Genomic DNA, 16,214 nt, shown 5'->3' with positions numbered 1-16,214 from the left:
CTTAAATAGAAGTAGGCTCTATGTGAAAGTTGAAGGATATTATGTTTTCTTTTTACTTATCAAAAATGACTAATAAATATCCAAACTTATGTCGTTTATTAATTTGTTACAGATATATCTGGACTGACATTGCAGATATGTTATCAACATCATAACAATCAACATCACAACAAAAGCTAGGTAAGAAGACAATCAGTATTTAACAGCCAAATTTTTAAGTGATATGACTGTGTTGGCTCTCCTTGGTAACTACTACTAGATTAAAATTTAACATAGATATTATTCTCATAAACTATGTTTTTAAAGTCCTTAAATATCTGAGGTTTGCCCTTATGTACTTTTCAACAATTTGTAATCGTCTATAGAAGTTATAAAAATTACCACCGTATAATAATAACGGCCCTACTTGAGTTATATGACTGGTATCATATGTTATAGCACCCAAGAGCATAAAGATGGCGCTTACATAGCCAAATACATAATGTCTGCGATTCCACGACGCTATAACAGTAAAATAATATGCTGATTTTATAAGCCACGATCATAGCACAAGTATGTCAGCCAAACCAAATCTGTACAGGTGTTTTAAAACTACGATTTCAAATAACGCGTTTTCTGTAAATCTGTTGTTTAGGCCACAGAATAATAATAAGTACTACGTACAGAAGGTTTTCTTCGCGAAGGTATTTTAAAAAATGTATGCTCAATGTCGTTAACAATATGGTGCAATTTAGCTTGTCTCAAAAGTCGAGCACCATTTTATTGACAAACGTCAGTGATCGGTACTGCGCCGAAGCCATAGGGCTGATATCGGTAAAATGATGAATGGCGGAGGAAATACATGAATAAGCATGAATTATATTTTATGTTTTTATTAATTTATTATTTAGGCAGTTCAAATACTGCACAGTATTAATTACACCACTGTTTTTACATACATAGTTTATTGTCTTTACAATGCAAATGGGTGAACAATACATGTGCGTGCGTCAATGCTCGCTCGTGATTGTCCTGTCGATTAGATATCTCAGGGGGTGTAGTCGCGCGTGTTTTGTTTTCGATGCAAATTCGCAGAGATGAACAGGCCTGGTTAGGCTCTCGCGCTTGAAACGCTTGTCAGATTTTGATTGAGTTTTTCACGTAAAAGTTAAGACAGATTGAACCTTGGAATAGAACTTAGACGTAGATAGCAAATGTGGTTGAACTACCTACTTATCTCTTAGTTCATAATCGGTGTTTCATCATCAACTCAACATCAAAAATTATCAGGTTATTTTAAGACACCAAGCTTTATAATTTACTAGAGAAATGAAGGATTTTGCTCTCCTCACATCCAGATGGACTAGGAACTCCTCGACCAATATGTAATGAAGGTGACCCTTTTCATTTAGGTAGGAAACTCCTCGGCCAATCTGTAATGACCCTTTCTCATTTGGGATGTAATAAAAAACCACACAATCCTCAACAAGATTGATAAAAATAAATACCTACATTCAAAATGTGTTTACTGTTTTCCATGAGCTAAAATGAAAAACGTCGCGGAAAATATGACGTTCAAGAAACGAGGGACGAATTTAAATGGTATTTTTCTCTGTAATTTAATACAGATGCTGACATCATCCGCCAAATGTAATCTTTGCGATGAAACGCTTATGCCATGATCTGATGAATTATTACAATTAATAATGAATACTGTGCGCATAAAATAGAAAGACACGGGTCTTAACGCGACGTTTATTAATGAGTTACATTATGAACTCATGGCTTGACGTTTCGGCTGCGATGCTGTAGCCGTGGTCACAAGCAGACTGGCGGCTCGCGGCGTCGTTTAGTTGAAATGTCACAAGCGTCGCAACGTTGAAACGCGAAAACTTAAAACCTTATATTATACAGTGGGAACATTAATACGAATACTCGTAGGTACAATCTTAGAAGAAACCTTCTACTAATTGTCTGAAACCAACTGGTTCATGTCAACATTTATCGTTCGTTCGTTTCAGCCGAATTACGTCCACTGCTGGACTAAGGCCTCCTCCAAGGTTTTCCACAATGAACGCGCTGCCCGCATCCAGGCTCTTCCCGCGACCTTCACCAGATCGTCGGTCCACCTAGTAGGAAGCCTGCCCACAGTGCCCACGCTACGTCTTCCATGTGGTGCTATAAAAAAATACAAGCTACTGTTCTTGGAAAAAACCTTATTTTTGCAATATTCGAAATCATAATTACAAATTGGCACGTATTTGTAGATTGAATTGAATATTGTGTGTGAATTGGGTTTCCAACGCTTGAGAAATGAATAGGTATTTATTAAATGTAAAAACAATATTTTTGATTTGGGCAGTGTAAACATGTTTTTGTTATTCATGCTACAGTGCTTCGTCTTAAAGGTGATATTATTGATAGTTTCCAGCTCTCCACCTAAATAAGTTGTTATTTTGAACAGAGTTATTTCAAATAGTGTTCTGAAAAGTATCAATAGAAAACTGGGTGACAAAAGTCTTCCCCCTTTTTCCACATTTTTCCGAAGCAGTGGAAGGGTTAGTAATGTAAAAATGTTATAGTAAGGACGTGTTGAAAGCCTTTTGAAACGTCCACCCACAAGGTGGACCGACGACCTGATAAAGGTAGCTGGAAGGCGCTGGATGCAGGCCGCTACCAACCGTGCGATGTGGAAGTCATTGGGGGAGGCCTATGTTCAGCAGTGGACGTCCTGTGGCTGAAATGATGATGATGATGATGATGAAAGCCTTTTTAAACATTACTAAAATAGATAAATAACCCATGGTACCTACCCATAACTATGTAGTCCAGAACAAACATTAACTAAACTCTACTTACCCTGGGTTGTACCATCTTACTTTAACTAAGTATAGCAAACGTCAAGTCTGCCAAACTTCATACAAAAACACCGGTTAAAGCTATAGTTAAGGTTAAAGTTAAGGTGATGCAACTCGGCCTTTAGTCTCCATGACTCAATTAATTATTTTCAACAAGGACCTAAGTACTTGCATGTAATTACAAACCTATTACCTACTAAATTTTCTTTCATAAATCATTCTATTTATATAAACATCTTGTAAATAACAAGTAAAACTGTTGCGTAGTTAATCATAATTCCTTATCGTTATCTGGCGATGGCTCAAACCACCATATTGATATTCAATATTGACGTGGAAGCGTTGCAAGGGGTCCATTAAAAGGCAATTATACCATTAATCAATTGTCCCCAATCTAGTAACCTCTATGTGACTGGACACTTTTCGAAAATAACCTTTATGAACATAAAAATGGAGTTCTTTTTCCTCCTGTTCCCCATCTGGTGGACTTGGTAGGAAAATTTTACAATGTAACGGTTTAGGACACTTCATTACAATATTTTTACTAAATATCTTTTACGGGTAGTTTCCTCACAAATTGAAGTCATTGTGTCAAAATAACTAATAAAAATGATTCATCTAATGGACTTAAATCTGGAAACTTTCTTAAGTTTTAAACTTACCCGAAGGTTTTAAAATAGTGCAAAGATTTCGCGCAGTTTGACTCAACTGTATATGAAATTGTATTTTTCTTTTATACCAGTTCAAGGAAAAACGTTTATAGCAGCCTCAATTACAAACACCTAAATACCCGTGAAACGAAACTCCCATTTGCTCGTTTAATTGATGTCACACAGTAAATTCTTAGCGCCCTGAGAATTCCGCCAAACATATAAGTTACATCAAGTGGAAACTTAAAAACGACCCTACCTACCCACACATTTCAATCCAACAATTAGAACTTTCTGTCTTCAGACATAAGGCAAAGAATCCCGAAACCGCACATGAAATTCGAGTAGAAAAATCGTATGAGAAAATATTCCCTTTGAGGATTCTTTCGCCTTTTATTTATTGTGCCGAGAAAATATTTTTAAAGTATATTAAGTGGAAGATTCACGGGCCATTTGCTTCGAATATTTGTCTGGTCGAGGACGAATTTGATAACAGAAAATGTGTTTTGATATCTGTCCAGTAGACAAATGATATGGACTGTGAAAATATGGGATCGGACTCCGACGGACAATTGAGAGGCTTTTCATGGGCTGTCAAAACGCTGAGACGGGTTGTATGGAAAAATAGGGTTGTGCTTTTAATACAACTGACTGAATGAATCTAAATATAATATAAAAGGAGAAACTGACTGACTGACTGACTGACATCAACGCACAGCCTAAACGGCTAAACGTAGGTACTTGAAAAGACAATGCCGGAAATTGGCGTCTTTTTTTTTTCGCGCGGCCATCGACCAAACTTTGTTTTTTGATTACAAAATAGTGTAACAAACCAAACTTACTACGACATGTATACCTCTAAACTCAGTCTGAACTGAGTTACGAGCATTACAAGTTTGATGATTTTCATACTAGATTTGCTTTTTGCGCGCAAAGTTTTGTAAGAAATTGCAACAAAATAGTGAGATTGTATGTGTAAACAAACAATACCATCCATTAAAGGCTCCAGACATCAGTATGGAGCAGAATCAGCGCAATAAAAAAATAGCGCAATATTTTGTTGCAATTTCTTACAAAACTTGCGCACAAAAAGCAAATCTAGTATGAAAATCATCAAACTTCTAATGCTCGTAACTCAGTTCAGACTGAGTTTAGAGGTATACATGTCATAGTAAGTTTGGTTTATTACACTATTTTGTAATCAAAAAACAAAGTTCGGTCGATGGCCGCGCGAAAAAAAAAAGACGCCACTTTCCATACAAAATCTGGCATTGCCATTTGGAAGGGACGTAGCTTAGGTACCGTCGAGGTGCACTAAGAAAGGAATTCCCGAAATTCCCACGGGAACGGGAATTAACGAGAAAATCCTTTTGTATGAAACATCTAAACCGCTTAAGTTAGACGCTTGAAATGGCAATGCCAGATTTTGTATGGAAAGTGGCGTCTTTTTTTTTTCGCGCGGCCATCGACCAAACTTTGATTTTTGATTACAAAATAGTGTAATAAACCAAACTTACTACGGCATGTATACCTCTAAACTCAGTCTGAACTGAGTTACGAGCATTAGAAGTTTGATGATTTTCATACTAGATTTGCTTTTTGTGCGCAAGTTTTGTAAGAAATTGCAACAAAATATTGCGCAATTTTTTTATTGCGCTGATTCTGCTCCATACTGATGTCTGGAGCCTTTAATGGATGATATTGTTTGTTTACACATACAATCTCACTATTTTGTTGCAATTTCTTACAAAACTGTGCGCGCAAAAAGCAAATCTAGTATGAAAATCATCAAACTTCTAATGCTCGTAACTCAGTTCAGACTGAGTTTAGAGGTATACATGTCATAGTACGTTTGGTTTATTACACTATTTTGTAATCAAAAAACAAAGTTTGGTCGATGGCCGCGCGAAAAAAAAAAGACGCCAATTTCCGGCATTGTCTTTTGGCATGCAGGTACCTTAGTAAACTTAAAGCTTAGTTACAACAGGATATTGCAAAATTCCTACGGGAATGGGAGTTAGCGGAAAAAACATTTGTATGAAAAAATCTAAACCGCGTAAGATAGATGAAGCGGGTAAAACGGGATCCACGCGTACAAAGTCGCGGGCGGCCGCTAGTATTCTTTAAAGTAGTAGACTTCAAATCAAATTAAAATCTCCGAGTAATATTGCAAATAAAAATGAGGCAGCTCTCGTTGTCGTTATTATTAGCTTGTTCAAGGAATTTATCGTTTATAGCGTCCGGTCCCATCTTGTGAAAGACACAGAGATTTCTAATAATATTTTAATTATGTTGTCAAGTACTTAGTGATCTTAGTGAACAGTCTGACTACGTTTCTGAATAGCTTACAGTCGAAAAGAGTGCATATAACGCTTTGACATACGCCAGAAACACGTTGTATTTGGCAAAGCCTCCATTAAAAGATTATTAACAGTAAATAAACAATATTTTATCACCCATTTTACTACCGCAAATTCTGAATAAACCTAAAAACAAATTTATTTATAGCCCAGCCTTTGCGAAGTCTAGTTACAAAAACAGGTTTAATGTCAGAGGCCGGTGCAAAATTACAAAATTATCGCTACACACCCCATTTAGCCCATAAGGAGCAGCCCTGAATAAGAAAGCACAAAGGGGTTATTCATAGCTGTTTATTTATGGTATTTATAGGGTGTCACGAACACCCGGCTGTCAGGTGCAAGTCAATATTTTCAATACAATACGTTCCGGCATTTGGGGACCAGGAAAAAGGGAAGTTTTCGGGGAACGGACAATACTGGGACTTGAATATAAATAGTAATAATTTTGATCTTCCATTGGAATGTAAACATTGAGGTTGTGGCATAACATAAGATTTTAAACTTTCGTTTTATTTCGACTTAAATAGAAAGAGACGGGTCTTAACGCGACATTTATTAGTGAGTTACATTAGGTACCCACGGCTTGACGTTTCAGCTGCTATGCTTAAACCCGTGTCTTTCTATTTAAGTTGAGGTTGTGGTGTCAAAAGTCAATTTCAATTATTTTATCATGTGGTTGTCAGACTCTATATGATAGAGGAGTAGGAGTCTTACATAATGTGCTCATTATGAAAGAAAATTTGATATTGAGGAAAATTCAACAAGATTTCAGCTACCTAACATTGTGTTTTAACTGAGAATCGAACCCAAAACTACTTCGTTCATTGCTCACGGTGGCGTCGACTTGATCGTCCGTCTTTCCAATCATCAATCATCAGCCCATCCATCAGTTTCAATGAATTAAAATACTAAGTTAGGATTCTTTCTCTCAGATCTTTTTGATTGACGGTTCAAATCTATACTTTTTGGAAAACTTTTCCCAACTCTAATTTAAATCTCAGTGCATCAGACTTTATATTTTTATTGCAATATCGCTCTTATTACAACCATATAAGATGCCACAGTGTCAAGCTTGATGTGCCGTCACCTTTGAAGCGTCTGCTGAATGTATTTCATATCTCTTGACACTTCCAAATAAACACCACTACTTCGAAGGCGGATTTGTTTGACATTTACAGATTGCTCATGGAATAGCATGTTCATAGATGATATAGATCGTGTCATCCACGAAGACGCGCCCCACCAATTTTTGGTCGAGAGAAGCGCAGGAAGCGGGGAGTTTGATCCGAACAATCCGAGCGTCATTATTGTAGTGTGCGTGTGCACTCATGGATAATTTAGCGTGTACAGATAACACTCAAACATTAGCGGAAGAATGGTGGGGCGCGTCTTCGTGGATGACACGATCATTTTGTCTCTATAGTCGTTTCTGTCATTACTTCAGCATCTATCTAAGGGTCGGCCAATAAAGATCCAAAGCATTTTTTTTGCATGGTCGACACCATAATATTATAGTCGGTAACAAATTATATTCGACACCACATCCGTATACACTTCAAATCACCTCTTTACAGGGTCTCGTTCACCATCTCTGAGTAAACTGTCAAGTTGGCTACTCGTTGCTTAAAGTCAGTACTTACCCACGTACTCTTTCGTAAGGGAACCCCTCATACGTGAACTGATTCATTACATTAACTTTATTCACGAAATGCTACGAATGTAGGCAAAGTGAAACTAAAGAAAACTGTATGTTCATTGAGTTTGGTCATAACAGGACCACAAATTAACTTCGTTTGACGTATGTCAACGAGAATATGACTGGATTTACGTTAATTTATTCGGTGTCGTATGAAGGTGAAGTGGAAATTTTAAACAACATGAGTGAGCGATGAGCATTCACCCGTGTGACGTGTTTAGTAACAGTTTGCCGTTCATATAATTAATAATAAGCTATAGTAAATAAATGAATAAATATGAGATATTCTATAAAATATCGCAGTTATATTAATATGTTAGTTTTTGAGTCACAAAGTCATAATTTAGGATCTGCAAAAATATTTATACTATGATTACCTACTACTAGTCCTACTAATATTATAAATGCGAAAGTTTGGATGTCTGGATGTTTGTTACTCTTTCACGTAAAAACTACTGAACGGATTTAGATGAAACTTTACAGTATTCATGTTTATAACCCAGAATAATATAAAATATAGGCTATAATTTATGACAATCTGTGACAAACTAAATTTCACGCGGGTGAAGCCGCGGGCAAAAGCTAGTGGTAAATAAATTAATAAATATGAGATATTCTATAAAATATTGCAGTTATAATACTTAATTGATTTTATGTTAGTTTTCGAGTTACAAAGTCATAAATTTAGAATTATCAAAATATTTTTACTATGATTACTACTCGTACTCTACTAGCATTTTCAATATACGAATCAACATAAACCTGTCACTACAGAAAATAAACCTTGTAAAAGTATTTTCATTTGTATCGGCAACTCATAGCCCAGGAATTTATACGTCGACGCAGATAGTGCTTTAAATTTCATAAATCAATTTGAATGGGCATATATTTATTCCAGTTCCGGAACGTGATGCCAAGCGGTATATTGTTGTATCTATCGATATTTTTTCGATGATTATTCGATGTTCTGAAGTCTGAAGTATACCTTTCGACAATTTGAGATGATTGACTCACAAAACACCTTAATTCACAATTGAGGAATAGCAACAGTAGTTATGATTTATGAACCTTCCACCTTCGGTTTGATCACCACTTTGCGTCTGATGAGATGCGGGTCAAGAACTTAAATTTTTGCTTTGTTTAGAGGTACATTTTTGTCTGACTTTCATAAAACAATAACGTAACTTTAAATACTATCGACAAATCTGTAAATAAAAAACAAGGCACGTCACTAAAGTTGCGTCAGATATGAAAATAAAAAATCGCTGGTACCTAATTGTATTTTATCGGAAAATCCTGAAATTCATAGTGGCGTTCCTGTGGTGATATATCGCTTCACTGTTGGCAGAATAAAAATTTGTATTTCCACATCTGTAATACCAAAAAAAAGATTTAATACCTTTATTATTTCTTTAAAATAAATCAGTGATGAAAAAAGAATACCCAATGTTCATTTATGATTATTTCATTACCATTATTCGGACGGTCCTGTCACTCTGTAGCTTTCTTTGAATTCTATAACTTTTAGACCTTGAAAGTAACCGCTAGGGACGCTCTAGAATCTGTCATTATATTTTTATAGTCCAAAGATATTGGTGATTTTGGTTGTCCAACGTGGCAATAATCGGAACTAATAATTCTGTGGGTCTAGTCAAAATGCCATCGCTAACCAATAGGAAGCTTTCGATAATTTCAGTCGCCGCGTCACCAGTAATTCGATTCGATCATAAAATGGCAGCCAAAATGCACATTGAGCCACGATCGACGCGGCGTTTTGTAGTTCATTCAAAATCGAATAAAAGTTATAAAATGTCTATGACTTTGCGATTGTTTTTACTTTCTTTTTTTTTTAATTAGAGTCTTTGGAACAGCCTAAGGTCAAAGACTACGCTGCCTAGTTAGTGGTATACTTTTTTTTACCAATCGTCAAATTAAAAAGAAAGTTAAATGTCAATTATTTATCTGTCAATTATCTGTCTGAAAAGTTTAAATTTTTTTGGTTTTCGATCGAATCGAAGCTTATCATCGGGTTTTTATTAATCGCAATGAAAATAGCTGTTTCGATAGCGAATAGGTGTTTCGATTCGATTCGGTTTTGATTGAGTTTTAAATGCATGTTGGCTAAGCCTTTGTTTGGGAAATTTCAATCCAGTCTTTCGATTATCGATATGTAGGGCTTTGCGATTCGATTTTTTGCCGTTTGGCTAAGCCTTTTTTGTTATCGACCACTTTTGCGATTTGTTTATTTGTTTGCGACTGTTTTGCGATGGGTTTGCGATGGGTTTGCGATTTAAAGTGCATTTTGACCCACTGATAGTAGCGCTCTCCTGACAATGTCATAGCTGGGACGGTTCAGTTAGGTCATCTATACGCAGTCGCTAGCGAGTACGTATAATGTAAACTCATGCTAAGCATAGTGAAGTTCTTTTAAACTTCATGACTCAAACACGATTCATTGATTCTTAAAAACATTATTTATTTTAACGCGTTATCCACGGCACTTATAAATCACTCACAATCTATAACATCATAAGTCTGGGATATCCATCGAGAGCTCAGTGAAACCGTAAAACCGTAAATCTGTTATTATTTCAATATTTAGTGCGAGATTAGAGCTTACAGATTGGCTTCTGAGGGTGGTTAAGATAGATTACATTCCGCGATTTCCATTTCGAAATAAACCATTTGTTCGAGCGGCTTTAAGGCGGTGTTTCGATTAAGCTTCTTAATTACATCTTATTTTATGTTTGTACTTTCTTTTGATAACTCTTTTATAATGCGAATAGCTAGGGACCAGTCCCATTCCAGAATTCTCTGCCTGCTGCTGTCTTTCCCGAAGACTATAAGTAGTAAATAAGCACTTACAGGGCAGATATGTACCATCCTAGACTGCATCCCACTTGACACCAGGTGCGATTGTGGTCAAATACCTTGATATGCATAAAAAAAAAAAGTGGACAAGAACTAGCAGTTTTCAGTTTGGCAGGACATTATAGATTGTAAAGTAATTTAACCAATTTATAACTGCTAAATTATAGGTGTAGTCACTTCTATTAACGAATCCATTGCATCGTTTTCTCGACTTTCCCTGACTTTAGCCCAAATGCCAGAACAAACTTCAGCAATTCAGTTGAGTAGTTGTGTACTTTTAGTTATCCCTAGTCCGGCAACTTTCGGAGTCGATTAAAAGTGTATTACAACTCTGTTGTTGGCCAACACTCGCCATCGGATAAATCACACCCTCCTTTAGTTCGGCGGGTAAAAGTTGAGGGTGACTCATTTGAATAGGTCCCAGTTAATAGCGAAACAAACGGTTTCCAGCATATTGTGGAGCACTAAAATTCGTGATTAAATCAATTTAGATAGTTTCGGTTTTGTTCGGGTCTTTTTGAAGTACGGGTATAATACACATATACAACAATATAATAAAGGAGCTATGTACCTAATTCGATTCCTGCTCAAATAAAAAAAAGGAACGGATTATGCTATAAAAACAAGCTGAGAGGCAAAAGACATAAGTATTTGAAAAAAACTTATTTTTGATAAATTGTTGTTGATAAGATAATGAAGAATAGGTAATCTGAATATCTGGAATAAGATTGTGAAGTGGTAAGCCCTTTCACGGTAAACAAAAATAACATAACTCGGCTTGATAATTGTCATGTGATATTTTGGTTTTTTGGGCCTTCATTTGCGCCAGCTCGACCAGGTTTGATCTACTGTGGCAGCCCTTGTGTTTAGAGTTCACTGATTAGTCCCGTTGAGTCTATAAATTTCCAGATTCTTTGGAGCGTGATATCTGCTATCTCATCCGGGTGCATGATGTAGGAATCATGATTGTGTCAATAAGTGATCATGCTTCTAACTCTATTCAATGACTTCAAATTGTAAAAAAACTACTGAAACCTACGTGTATCTCATGAGGATTTGACTAAGATTATTGAATTCAGGCATAAATGTGGGTTAGAATTTAAATAGATAGTATAGATAGTAGTAGTAGTTAGGCATCAAAAAACATTATTTTAAATTCGCTATTCGGAGCTTTTCGTATTATCTTATGAGGATTATGAATCCATAGAGCTCTTGATAGATTTATGAGGTTTGTTCCCATTACTCTGTCAGCGCGAAACAATGGATTACCATTACGTCATACAGTTACTACTTTAAAGTATTCAGTAAAGCAAATATCTACACTACACAATTTTTTGATTAATTCGCATAACTTATTAGATATGATATACTAGCTTTCCGCCCGCGTGGAATTTTGTCTGTCACAGAAAGACTTTATCGCGTGCGTCCCTGTTTCAAAAACCGGGATATAAACTTTCCTTTGTCCTTTACCGGGACTCAAACTATCTCTATGCCAAATTTCATCAAAACAGGTTGGTTCCGTGGTTTAGGCGTGAAAGCAAGACAGACAAACAGACAGACAGAGTTACTTTCGCATTTATAATATTAGTATACATAGTATATAGATTACTTTCGAGAGCATTTCAGACCATACTTACATTTCCGTTGGCAAAATGCCTCGTCATCATTTCAGTCATAGGACGACCACTCCTAAACAGCCTACTTATATTCTATTCTTTTTATTACTTTTTTTTCCCTTTTATTGCTTTTGTTGTTGCGTATGTTACTAACAACGCTAAGTGAATATTGTTACTAACACGACTATGAATAACGGTCTGATAATAAAATTCTTTAATTTTTTTATTAATTTCATAGTGATTTTACACTGTGTTTTTACATGGGAAAAGAACGCATAATTTTTTCATCGAGTAACTACATTTAACCAAAAAAAACTTAGCATAAAACTTTACTTTAATTAAATAATAGTGGTTGATTTTTGTCCCCTAAATCAATGGCACTATTACCTCTTTATTATGTTGCAAAAATAAGTTAAGATCACAATCTAAAGTGACAGCTTTCCCAATAATGGCGACTCTACAGTGAAGAGGTCTTTCGACCTATTTTAAAAGCCTAGAAATTCTGATCATGTAAACCTGTAAAGCTTCCAATATCTTCCATCTCACTCACGTATTCAGCTCGCGATGAGACAGCCTGACTGGATTGGATAGTGGCAATCGAAACTGGAATTTAACCGGCCTGGGAAATTGAAGATTATGAGATTTGCGGGGAGTCGTGCGTTAAAAATGGGTTTTTGACGTATCCAGTTCTTAAGATGTTGTTAAGGCTTAAACAAGTGTTCAACGGGCGTCCTAACTTTTTGCAATAAGCCCCAAGTTTTACCATTCAGTCGCTATTCAAACAAATAGTTTGCTTTGCTACATGTAGGTAAAATATAGAATAGAATAGAAGAATGCCATGCAATTTAATCTTAAGAACGAAGGGTGTTTAAGTCAAGTTAAAAATAAAAACTTGAAAATACTTAAATTTATTTTTGTTTTTAATGTACGTACGAAAAATATAACTTTACTATCCATCAGATTTACTGCTGAACTTTTAGTTAACACACCCCATGGTGTTTTGTCTTCTTTTACAGAGTTTCTAGTACTTTTATTTGAAGTTTTACTCAGTTCCCAGCAGACCGAAGTTTAGAATACAGATCCGTCGTACACACAGCACATCAAACTTAACATTGTGGCATCTTATGTAGTCGAAATAGGTTCTACTTTGCAACAAAAAATTAGCATTTTGAGATTTACGTACTCTCTTCCCAGTAGGACCGAAGTTTTGAATACCGTACATCACGTTGACAGAGTGATTCATCGCGATTTTCAACAAAAACAAAACGAGGCCGGGAAAACGTAAAAACAGTTTTGCAAGTAATTGTGAGAGCGAGTTTTTGACGAGCCCGCTGCGGTCGGTTGAATCATAGAAGCAGATTTTAAAATGTTTAAACGAAAAAAAGATGGGGAAAATTGCAATTAACCAATCTATGCCCTGATATAGATAAAACCTGTGAGCGAGACTGAGTGAAGAGCTCCAAGTATAAATCTTCGCTTTTTGGTTTAGTCTAAGGCCCGGTTCTCATCAAGGCGAAGCAGAGCGGAGAAGTGTTTTGAATAACCAATCAGATTTCATTATTTCCACTTCTCCGCTCTCCGTTCCGCCGTCGCTGTCAAATTCTACAGGAAAATTTGACTGCATGCCCGAACTTTTTCGCTCCGCAGGACTACAATGCGCGACTCGATATAATCTTATCAATTTTAAAATATAAACTAGACTTTTAAAATATAATTTTCACCTGAAATTGACAACTAGATTTAATTGTCACCTAAAATCATCGATAGCATTTTTATCGTCACATACTTCTCGCCCCAGTGGTTCTAAACACACGACTGCAACCATTTTGATCGTCGAGCGAAGGGTACATACCCTATGATACTTTTAGAGATACGCTGTAAGCCAGCATTTTTAACGTGCTTTTAGGGAGATGAATTGAGTTGGCAATATTTGATAAGGTAAGCTTGTCTATCGGCCTTTATTGTGTATGGACGTCACGTTGCCATGGCACATAGTAAAAGTTACATTGTAGCACCTTCTGAAATCTGTAATTTAGATACGGTTTTACAGCAAAATTTTATAGCCAGACGTGTGACTTTCAACTACTCGTATAGTTGAAGGATTTTGCAACGTCAAATGGCAAAGATCGGAAATAGTACCCGGCATTGATGGCAGTGCCCCCCTGCAAATGATATTTCAGCGTTTTCCGACGTGGCAAAAATCGGAACCAGCGATCCGGATTTGACGGTGGCGTCCCCCTCTCAATGGACGGTTCAGTGTAGGACATCTATAGGGATGACACGTCGCCATGACACATAAAATAGTTAAATTGTAGCACGTTCTATGTAATTTAGATACAGTTTTACAGCAAAATTTTATAGCCTAACGTGTGACTGTAAACTACTCGTACTTCAATAATTTTTTTACTTCTACATTTTTATCTTTCGCTGGCTTTAGTTCGGTTTCGGCATATTCAAAGTAGGCATTCCTCATTTTCTTGCCTAAGAAAGTTCTGGTTTTTCAGACCTTTGTCGCATTATCTATTTGTTTTTCTTTTTGCTTTGCCGAGCCATTCCATTGACTGATTGAGACATTCCTGGCGCAATTTTTTGTATAAGAGAATGTACTTTTTGTAAAACCTCTTCTAACGGCTTGGTTTTTTCTATACTAATTAAAGTAGAATGATTTGATTGTTTGTTTGTATTGAATAGTCTCCGAAATTACTAGATCGATTTGAAAACCATCAGAATCCTACATTATTGTTGATGAACATAGGCAGTACGAAGTTCGCTGGGACAGCTAGTCTTGAATAATTATTATTTACAAACATTATCATGACATTATTCTAGTGGTTCAAATAATTTGGCAGTGTTATGAGCTGGTTTTCAACTGAAAAATAAAAGAGTTATCCAACTGTTATAAAGCTGAATTAAAGTGCTATTAACGTAACAAAGTATCACTAAAAACTAACGTCTGCTATCAAACACTCAGTTAGTAGTTACACTCTAAAATAGACACAGTTAAATAAACACGCGAGTAAAACGACGGCGCATTAAGGTAAACACGCCTTAAGTTCACTATAATAAGAGCGATTTTGCAGCAAATAGTTATCTTGTAGTTAGTAGATGTGCTGTCAACTCTTCCGAAAGTAGAGAAAACGTTGTGTAGATATGAAAATATGAAATACATTCCAGAATAAAATCAAACCATTTTGATGTTAATAATGAAAGTGAACAGTCTCTTTTCAGAATGCGAGTTTTAACGTAGAAAACTTCAGGTTTTTAAAGTTAGTAGCTATTTACGTAATTCTGAGCGATATAACTTCAAAGTCCTGACTGGATTCTCTGTGAATAAACATGAATAGCACATACAGTCCAAAGTTAGTACAGACAGACAGGAGTATAAACTGTAATCCGATGTAGCGTTAACAAGCAGAAACTACGAATAGACAACCCTGGATTCTCTAAAGCCCAGTTTTTTTTAATCAAAATAACCATCTGTCGAATTTTTCCACAAATAGTGGAAATTACTGGATCTAAGCTAGAGTTATCAATAGATATAATGGGTTTGTTTCCCCTACAAAAGGAGCACCTGAACCAGATAGATGTAAGTAAAAGACAAAAGACCACCAAAACTCGTTTTCTAACAGATATGATAAATTTTAGAGCGTCATCAAGACCAAACCATACCATGGAGAAGGACATTTGTTTCCTGTATAGTCCTACTACAGTCACAAAAATCTTGAAAAATGCTTGAGTTTCATTGCTTAATTTGATTGCAAACTCAAGGCTGTTTAAGACTGCACATACTTTCCTAGTTTGTAATTCAAACTCCGCGTTCTTAATGGCGTAAGTCGTCCAAAAGTAATTTAAACCTAATAAAACAAGTTCCTAGAGATAAAATGTGCTACTTTACAGTCTAGCTCTAAGAGCGGTCCCAGGCGGCAAATGTGTTTCTTCTAACTAATAGCGCTATAAAAGTGCTTCAGACGCTACATTATGAGCACAAATTATTCTGAGCGACTGAGGACCGACAAACTCAGCGAGACGTCTACTCACAAGGTGGACAGATGACATATAAAAGTTGCGGGACCGCGCTGAATGCAGGCCGCTTTCAAAAATGTTTAGCAGTGGACATCGTTTCGCTGAGGTGATGATCCCACCAAAAATATATTCATGTAAAATGTTACCAAGACAAGACTAAT

General features: G+C 36.2%; 1 protein-coding gene across 1 annotated transcript in view; it reads left to right on the top strand.

The window, feature by feature from the left end:
• Positions 1-16,214, top strand: part of LOC135074351 (allatostatin-A receptor) — a 153,682-nt gene that overhangs the window by 103,598 nt on the left and 33,870 nt on the right. The window contains exon 3 of the mRNA XM_063968606.1: positions 113-180. The gene's annotated coding sequence lies outside the window, so the exon portion shown is untranslated. The remainder of the gene's footprint in view (positions 1-112; positions 181-16,214) is intronic.

The sequence above is a fragment of the Ostrinia nubilalis genome, chromosome 9, assembly GCF_963855985.1.
Source record: "Ostrinia nubilalis chromosome 9, ilOstNubi1.1, whole genome shotgun sequence".
Lineage (NCBI taxonomy): Eukaryota > Metazoa > Arthropoda > Insecta > Lepidoptera > Crambidae > Ostrinia > Ostrinia nubilalis.
This window is presented reverse-complemented; position numbering and strand designations above follow the sequence as displayed.